At 39.5% G+C, this 8,957-nt stretch overlaps 1 pseudogene; it reads left to right on the top strand.

Moving 5' to 3' along the window:
- The first annotated feature begins 5,583 nt into the window (after positions 1–5,583).
- On the top strand, positions 5,584–6,797 carry LOC127489587 (centromere protein N-like; annotated as a pseudogene).
- The last annotated feature ends 2,160 nt before the right edge of the window (positions 6,798–8,957 follow it).

Raw genomic sequence — 8,957 nt, 5'->3', positions numbered from 1 at the left:
CAGGTCTCTCCAATTCCTGCTGATGCCCTTCCACCCCGAGAGAATTATACAGCATATAATTCCTACAAACCCATAACCATAACACATAGAAACATCACAATCAGGAAATTAACATCCATTAATTACTCCTACCTAATCTCAGAATCCATTCAAGTTTTACCAATAAAAAGATCAAGCTTAAAATTATGCCTTTGTCCTACCACTGATATTAGCTTTTTTCTACCAGAATTCTCTGGTGTTTTTTTGTAAATAATAAAAATTTTGGGGAGGGGATACTTCAAGAACCTATGAGTATTGTTTCTCAGCCTTTTGGCTAAGATTAAGTGTGAAGAATCTCTGAGTATTCCCTACTTCATTAAAATTTAATTTATTCATTCTTTTTTTAGCATGAATTCCTGGTTTCCTATTTTTTAAAATATTTATTTATTTAAAAGTCAGAAAGTCAGAATTACACACAGAGAGAGGGAGTGACAGAGAGAGAGAGAGAGAGAGAGAGAGAGGAGAGAGAGATCTTTCATCTGCAGGTTCACTCTCCAAGTGGCCACAATAACCAGGGTTGGGTCAGGCTGAAGCCAGGAGCCAGGATATTCATCCAGGTCTTCCACTTGGGTGACAAGAGCCCAAGTGCTTGAACCATCTTCTGCTGCTTTTCCCAAGCCATTATTAGGGAGCTGCACAAGAAGAGGAGCAGCTGGGACATGAACTGGTGCCCACATGGGATGCCAGCTGTATCTACTACACCATAACACATGCCTCCATGATTTCCTATTTTAATCAATTTGCTATATATTATAATTGGGTTGATTTTGATGCCTACATACCATAACCTGTCCTAATTCACCAGTGAGAACCTCTGCCAGCTGATTTCTACCTGCTGTTGATATGCCCCAATCACTTTTTGCACATTCTCTTATTTTCTGGAACAACAAGTGTTCCCAGGCTCCCTTCACACATTCCCCACACAAGCGGTGAAACCAAGCAAATCTGCAATGATCCTTAGTTCTGTTTATTGGAGAATGGTAGAAAACACCGTCTAGGTGCTAGGTGTGTTCATTGTTATGGATAGGTATGTGTATACATGTATCTATTAGAGGTGTGCCTGTTTTGTGTGTATACACGTGTACTTCAAACATTCCTAGAAAATGCATCTTAGGGACATTATAGAAAAGTGATTAGCAACCTTATTTACTTGCCTCTCCCTGCTTGTAACTAAATCAGGTATGATCAATGAATAAGTCTGTTCCTTAATTTTAATGAAATAATCTTAAATTTGAATGTGATTAATAACCACACACAAGCTTAAACTTAATTCAATGCATGTACTCATCCTGTCCGAAAAACAAAAACAAAAACTATAAAAACTGTAAACAAACTCAGGCTTGTGGAATAGCCAGCTCAGGCAACTCACTGGTTGTTTCTGGGTCTAAGTCCTCAGTTTGACTGGATGAATATAAACTTCAGCTTTGAATTTTATCCAGACTCTGATTTTGCACATGTACCAAAAAATCATTCATTCATGCCAACACTAGTTCCTAATATCATAGCGTTTTCTGCCTTTCCAGATGTGTAACTCTCTTTTCCCACTATGGAAAACCTAAGACTCATCATCCTTGGTGTTTGGTAATGGTATGTAGGCATCTCCTTATATGTAAACAATTTCAGTGGCCGGCACCACTTCCCTCCTGTCCAAAATTTCTCCTTACACCTCCTGCGCTGACCCCTTCTGCAAGATCACCACCAACCCACCCCATCTATGCCTCCGTCAAGGCTGTTCAGACTCCAGCATCATCCTGGCTCCACACCACCCACCTCACTCCAGCAAGATGAGTTCTCTCTTCTCTCTCTCTCGGGCTGATACACGGTGGCTCTAAGCCACTCCCCTCTGCCAAATCCAGCCTCCCTCACTCTGCTCAAGCTCCCGCTCTATATACCATGCTCCCTCTCCTCCAACCAGAGTATCACCCTCCTCACTGCTCAGCTTCCCTCACCCTACCGCAGGCTATTTTGAAGATAGATGCCCTCCTCACCTTGGGCAGGCTCTGATCCCCTTCTGAGGACTCGGAGCTGTTCAGGAAGAGCAAGTGTAAGAGCAGAACAGTGTCAAAGATGTCTCTGTCCAAATCCCTGGAAGCCGTGCACTTGTTAGCATACTGGCAATGGAAACTGCAGGTGTGATTAAGAACACGAGCCTTGAGATGAGGAGAATAGCCTGGATTATCCAGGGGTACCCCATGGCACCACCTGAGTGCTTAAAACCAAAGAAGCTTTCCAAGATGAGATAGAGCCAGTAAAGGATGTAACTACAAAAGACTCGAGTGATGCAACAGAACTGATTTTGAAGAAGAAAGAAGGTACCAGAAACTCAGATGTGCGAGTGGCTTCTAGAAGCTGGAGAAGGCAAGGGAACAGATTCCTTGCTTGAAGCTTCTGAAAAGTACAGCTCTCTGTGACTCTGATGTTGTACTTCCACAGAACTTTGAGATAATTGGCATTAATTTAAGCCTCTCAGTCTTTGGTAAATTATTATAGCAGCAATAAGAAGTAAAGTTTGGGAGGAACTTTTTGAATTCATCATTTAAACTATTTTTAAAAGATGTCTTTATTTATTTATTTGAAAGGCAGTGTTACAGAGGGAAAGGGAAGGAGAAAGAAGGAGAGGGAGAGGGAGAGGGAGAGGGATATCTTCTATTCAGTGGTTCACTTCTCAAATGGCTGCAGTGGTCAGTCCTGGGTAGGGCCAAGCCAGGAGCCATTAGCTTTTTCTGGGTCTCCCACGTGGGTGGCAGGGACCTAAGTGCTTGGGCCATCTTCTGCTGCTTTCCAAGGCACACTAGTAGAGAGCTAGATTGGAAGCAGAGCAGCTGGGACAGAAGCATTGCTCATATATGGGATGCTGCCACGACTAGTTGCTGTTTAATCTACTACCAGGCAATGCCAACTATTTTTTGAGTGAACAGCTTTTGTGGCAGTGAGTACATTCACATCCTTATGCATCCATTGCCATTACCTGTCATCAAGACATTCTCAGCTTTCCAAATGGAAATTCTGCACTTGTTAAACAAAACTCTCCTATGCTCTTACCTCTGGGACCTGGCAACCATCATTCCATATTCTGTCTCCATGAATCTGATTGTGTTCAGTACTTCGCAAAAGAGAAATTTACAATATTTTCTTTTTGTGTTAGGTTTATTTCATCTAGACTAATATCTTCATAGTTATCAATGCTGCAGTGTGTGCAGAATTCCAATCCTTTTGAAGACTGAATATTACATCACTGTATTTCATTGTAGACCACATTTTGTTGTCCATTCATCCACCCATGGATGAGCTATTTTGGATTATTTTGGATTATTTTGGTTTGGATTATTTTCTTCTGTTGGCTGTTATGATAATGCTGTTATGAGCATTGGTGTACAAATATCTTTTGAAATCTCATCCAATTATTATGGGTGCTTACTCAGAAGCACAGTTGCTGGCTTGAGTGATGATTCTATGTTTATTTTCGTTGAGGAATCACCATACTGTTTTCTACAGTGACTATGGCATAAGTTGACTTTTTATTCTATCAAATACCTTTTTGAATAATTAAATCAAGTAAACTGACCTGATCTCTTTGTAATCATCCAAAGATGGTTTCCTCCATTTTACACTTATATTACTATATTTTTTAAAGCTAGAATTTGATTTTATATTGCTATATACTATGTTGATACCATTATGCCTTGGTACTTTATGTCTGTATATTTTCCATTGAGTTCTTTGGATGGAAAATATAAAATGTTGCTCTTACAATTTCCCTTACAGTACAAATGCATAAACACAGTGCTTCCACATTTCCTACCTAGATATATTACCAATTACAATTAACTCTAAATTTAGTGTTATTAATGGTAACTATACCAACATTATCCACAGCTAATCAGGGCCATGTTATAGGATTTTATTTCCTATGTAGCATGACTTTCGCCATCTCATCCAATTCTCCCCTCACCAGAATTCATTGAAATAATTGTAAATCTTCTGGCAACTTAAACAAACACATCAAAATATCCATTAATTTTATTATCTACAATTTACCCGATCCTTCCCTCACACTTCACAGATAACCCACGTCCTCCTGAGCAAACAGGTTTATCCATTTCTACCGAGCTGTGCACCTGCCCTCCCGGGGTCTCCTTTCACCCTGTTTCTAGGAAGCCTCTTCTCTCTCTTTCTCCTTTATTTGAATTTCCATATATTAGATTCTATGTCTTCTTCATTCTTGATTTACTTTTCTGTTTTAGTGCAGGACAATCTCCAGTAATTGCTAAGAAAGAGTACATGAGAAATAGATTTTTGACAATTTAAATATATTTTTAAATCACATTTTTAAAAATAGATTTGTTTATGTGTTTGAAATGCAGAATGACAGAGAGGCAGAGGCAGAGAGAAAAAGAGAGGTCTTATATCTGCTGGCTCACACCCCAGGTGGCCGCAGTGGCCACAGCTGGGTCAATCCGGAGCCAGGAGCCAGGAGCTTCTTCCGGGTCTCTCACATGGGTGCAAGGGCCCAAGGACTTGGGCCATACTTCTACTTCTACTTCTACTTCTACTTCTACTTCTACTTCTACTTCTACTTCTACTTTCCCAGGTCATAGCAGAGAGCTGGATCGGAAGTGGAGCAGCCAGGACTCGAACCGGCACCCACATGGGATGCTGGCACTGCAGGTGGCGGCTTTACCTGCTACCTTTACAGTGCCGGGGCCAAAATTTGCAAGTTTTTTAACTAGGCATAATTTCTCTCAATCTTTTGAAAATATTTCTTCACTGTCTTCTAGCATCTAAATACTACTGTTGAGAAATATAGTATCATTCAGATTCTAATGTGTCTGTGTGCGCTCATGTATGCATCGTGGACCTTTCAATTCTCAGGTATATTGTCTGATTTTTTTTCTTTGATAATTCCCCTTCTAAAATTCTCTCTTCTTTCTGTCTGGAATTCTTAGTATTTTATTGCAAATGTTGTGATTGAAAATTCATTTTCTTTCTGTCTTCTATTTTGTGTGTCTGAGCAATAGCGATAGCTTCTTTTCCAGTATTGTTTCAAATTTTTCATTTATGCTTTTATAGGTTTACTTTTCAAGAGTTTTTCTTTTCTTTAAAAAGTATTGATTTACTTATCTGAACAGCAGAGTGACAGAGAATGAGAAAGACAGAGAGAGAGAGAGAAAGTGAGAGAGAGAGAGAGAGAGAGAGATTTCATTATCTCATTCACTCCCCAAATGGTTGCACAGCTGGGGCTAAGCCAAGCCAAAGCTAGGAGCCTGGAACTCTATCCGTGTCTGTCATGTGCATACTTGGGCCATCATCTACTGCTTTCCCAGGCACACTAGCTGGGAGTTGGATCTGTAACAGAGAGGCCAGGACTCAGCCCGCACTCCAATATGGAACACCAGCGTCATAAGCAATGGTATCATGTGCTGTGTCTCAACACTGCCCCAAGATTCTTTTATTTTAATCTGTTTTTTAAAGCAAATGCTGGACCTCAGGTGGGAACAGCCACAGAGCAGTGAGATGGCTAGAGATGTGGGTCCTGTCACAGGGATGGATGAAGCTATTGCTGAGCTTATCAGGAGGACCATCTTGAAAATCTGCATGTCTGAAATGACAGTCTGAAAAGCAGGGGATTTTTTAATCTAAAAATCAACTATAGACATTAAACTTCCTGCACAGAAAGGAATCTCTCAGCTCACAGCTTGGTTCTGCTGTGTGTGAGAAGCGTGCGGGTCTCAGGGATGTGGCCCTTTTAGACATCGTTTGTACTCATGTTCATAGGCACTAGAAAATCTGGAAGGTTTACCAGATTGGTGATGCCCTTGACCTTTTTGATTTAGAACAGGTGAAAAGTTCATTTAATCACTATGTTCCTAAAGTTGTAGTTATGAAATGCACGAAGTTTGTATACCTTAAATTAAAGGTTTCTGGGTTAAAAAAAAATTCTTCAGAGAGCATTAAAAAAATGTGACGGTCACCTTCAGAGTCACGGATAAGAGCACAGTTTGGATTCAAATCGCCTTTGGAACGCAAACCAGTAGAGACTGCATACCCATGTACTGCTTCCAGATGCCCTATGCCTTCACTCCTTCCATGCTGAAGAGCAATATTTCCCATCTGGGTTAGGCACTGACAACTGCTGGCAAGTACTATCTGTTGTAGAAATGGACCCAAGAGGCACACAGCAGGACTGTCTCCACTAGTGGCTTCAAGCAGTATAACCAGAACTTTGAAATCCACAACACTACAACACCTCTACAGGAAAGGTGCGGATCATTCTTGAGAATGCAGTAGAAAAAACAAAGTCCTTGGGGCTGGCACTGTGGCAAAGCTGGTAAAGCTGCCATCTGCAGTGTCGGCATCCCATATGGGTGCCGGTTCAAGTCCCTGCTGCTCTATTTCCCATTCAGCTTTCTGCTGTGGCCTGGGAAAGCAGTAGAAGAAGACAAAGTCCAGAGAATAACTCAGAGACTTTTAGAGACTATCCTCAACCACAGCTAGAATTTGCACAACATTAAGCTTGAAACGAAGTTCAAAAGTGATTTAAATGGGGGCATCTTGGCAGAGAGGGGAGAGCCTCTGAGGTTCCTACAGTGTTCCGCAGCCCACATCTTTCTGAAGCATTGAAATCCTTAGCACCAGCAGGACATGGTGATGCACCGCTTTCTCCTTTGCTCACTTGCATACCCAACAGGGGAATGAATTATTTTAAAATGAGAGATAAATCAGATACATGTGGTTTTTGTAGCATAGCACTTTCTTGACTGCAAATATTTCCTTTGCATTTGCTAATGGCCAGTTGGACAGCTTCTTTTTATAAATTGTATAGCTTTTTCTATATTATAAATTAATTCTTAGTATTGAGAATTCAGAAACCTTCATATGATTGTTGGGACTGACTCCTCTTCCCCCATACTCTGCTAGGGATAGCCATTGTGGGCATTGAGATTCTATGGGATGTGTATAGAAACTATGCCTGATTCAGAACTTCTGGGAGAATCAGTTACAGAAAAGCATTGTTTTGTTGTAGATATGGTTTTCATAATCTGTTTTATCAGGTGTGACATTTAAACTCAACACTATTATAGAGATTTGTGAACAAAGAGATTTAAAATTTGAAAAAAAAAAACTTGCTGGTTTTGTTTCACAAATGCATTTTCTTCTCAAATTCCTTGCAGTATACTACCTGCTTGTATTTGTCACTGCTGCTACACTGCAGCAAAGAGAACTAATAGTAATATTTTATTCCGTCTCCTACAGCACTCCCATGGCTGCATGGAAACTTCCGGCTCTGGCTACCTCTTAGTTCAGTTACTACTTGTCCTCTGCTTCTAACATGTTTATCTTTGGCCTCCTCTTCAACCGTTGAATGTCATTCTAGGGGATTTCAGGGAGAAGTAGAGACAGGAACATGTTTCAATCTACCGCTTTTAACTTGAACACCAAAACCAAGGCTCTTTGTCATGTCACTCCTGAAATTCATAAAGCTTTCTGCTCAACTTGTGTTTATGACATTTGCCAGTATATGTCTAAGCATAAATCAGTTCCATTGCACTTGGTGGGGGGTGAGTGGGCAGGGAGGGCCTGTGGATCTGAACTTTCTTTTCATTCTTTAGCTCCAAATAAATGCTATTACATTTTCCTAGTGTTCTTTCATTTCTGTTTGTTCAACTTCTATAGTTTTCATTCAGTGGATGTTTAACTTCGTGGTTAGATATTGCATTTTGGTTACATTTCACTCACTTTTAAAAATTATTTTCCTAACTATGAAATATTTCCCTGTATTTATCTTTTATATCACTACATTATTATTTAATTATGTCCATCTTCCTATGGATGGATATCTGCATTTCTCATTGAACTTTTGTACTTACATTAAATTATATTCCCACTGTGAAGAGATTGTAGAATATAATAAACATACATACAACATATATAGCCTGTTTTTTCATTACTCTAATGCAGTGTCTGATGTGGCTAACTTATGAAGAGTGAAGGTTTATTTAGCTCACAGTTTTGGAGATTCAAGTTCAAAATCAGGCATTTCCATTGGTTTGGCCTCAGATGAGAGTGGAAGATGCCTTGTGTGAAAGGGTCCTGTGGTGAGCCGGGATGCAGAGAAAGAGAGGCTGGGAACAACTCGGGCTTTTACAAGCAGCCTTCTTGTAAGAATTGCCTTCTAAGGGCATGTTGCACCCACCTCCTAAACCCCATAGTTGGATTAATCTTCCATGCATCACCATTGTCTTATGACTTTGGGGTTCAAGTGTCTCAACGAGTTTGGGAGCCAAATAATTTTCAAACTATTGCATGAAGTTTCTTCAAAAACCCCACAAACTATACATGAATTTCAAATTTTCTACGCACCAAAATAAACTTATCTTTATATCCATTTTTCCATGAATGCTATGAGGTACCTCAGACATTATATCTGCAAATACATTCTTGAGTAAATAATCCGTAACATACTCTACAGTTAATATTCTGATAATAATTATAATTAATATAAGTTCTCATGTATTGTAAATTTATTTTACAAAGTAGAATTTTGCAAACTAGTCTTTCTAACCTTTTTACTTAGAAATGTAACATAGCCATTCATTCCCATAAATAACACCTTGCCATTTTACCTGAAATTTTAATAACTGCATATTATATCCTCACATAGATGCACATAATTTATTTTTCATTTCCAATTAGTAGGTACTAAGGTTGCCTTCCTTGTTGTCTTTATCACCAACATAAAATGATGAATATGCTCATGAACAGTATTGCAAATACTGTCTCTAAATTCTTTTGCCATATATTGTCACATTGTCCCCCAGAAAGTTTAGAACAATTTATATTCTTGCCCACAGTGCTTTTCCTCTTATGTGCATTTATTTTATTTATTTGAAAGGCAGAGAAAGAGAGAGAGAGAGAGA

This window comes from Oryctolagus cuniculus, chromosome 2, assembly GCF_964237555.1.
Source record: "Oryctolagus cuniculus chromosome 2, mOryCun1.1, whole genome shotgun sequence".
Taxonomy (NCBI): domain Eukaryota; kingdom Metazoa; phylum Chordata; class Mammalia; order Lagomorpha; family Leporidae; genus Oryctolagus; species Oryctolagus cuniculus.
Note: the sequence above shows the minus strand (reverse complement) of the source record. Positions and strands in the feature narration are given on the sequence as shown.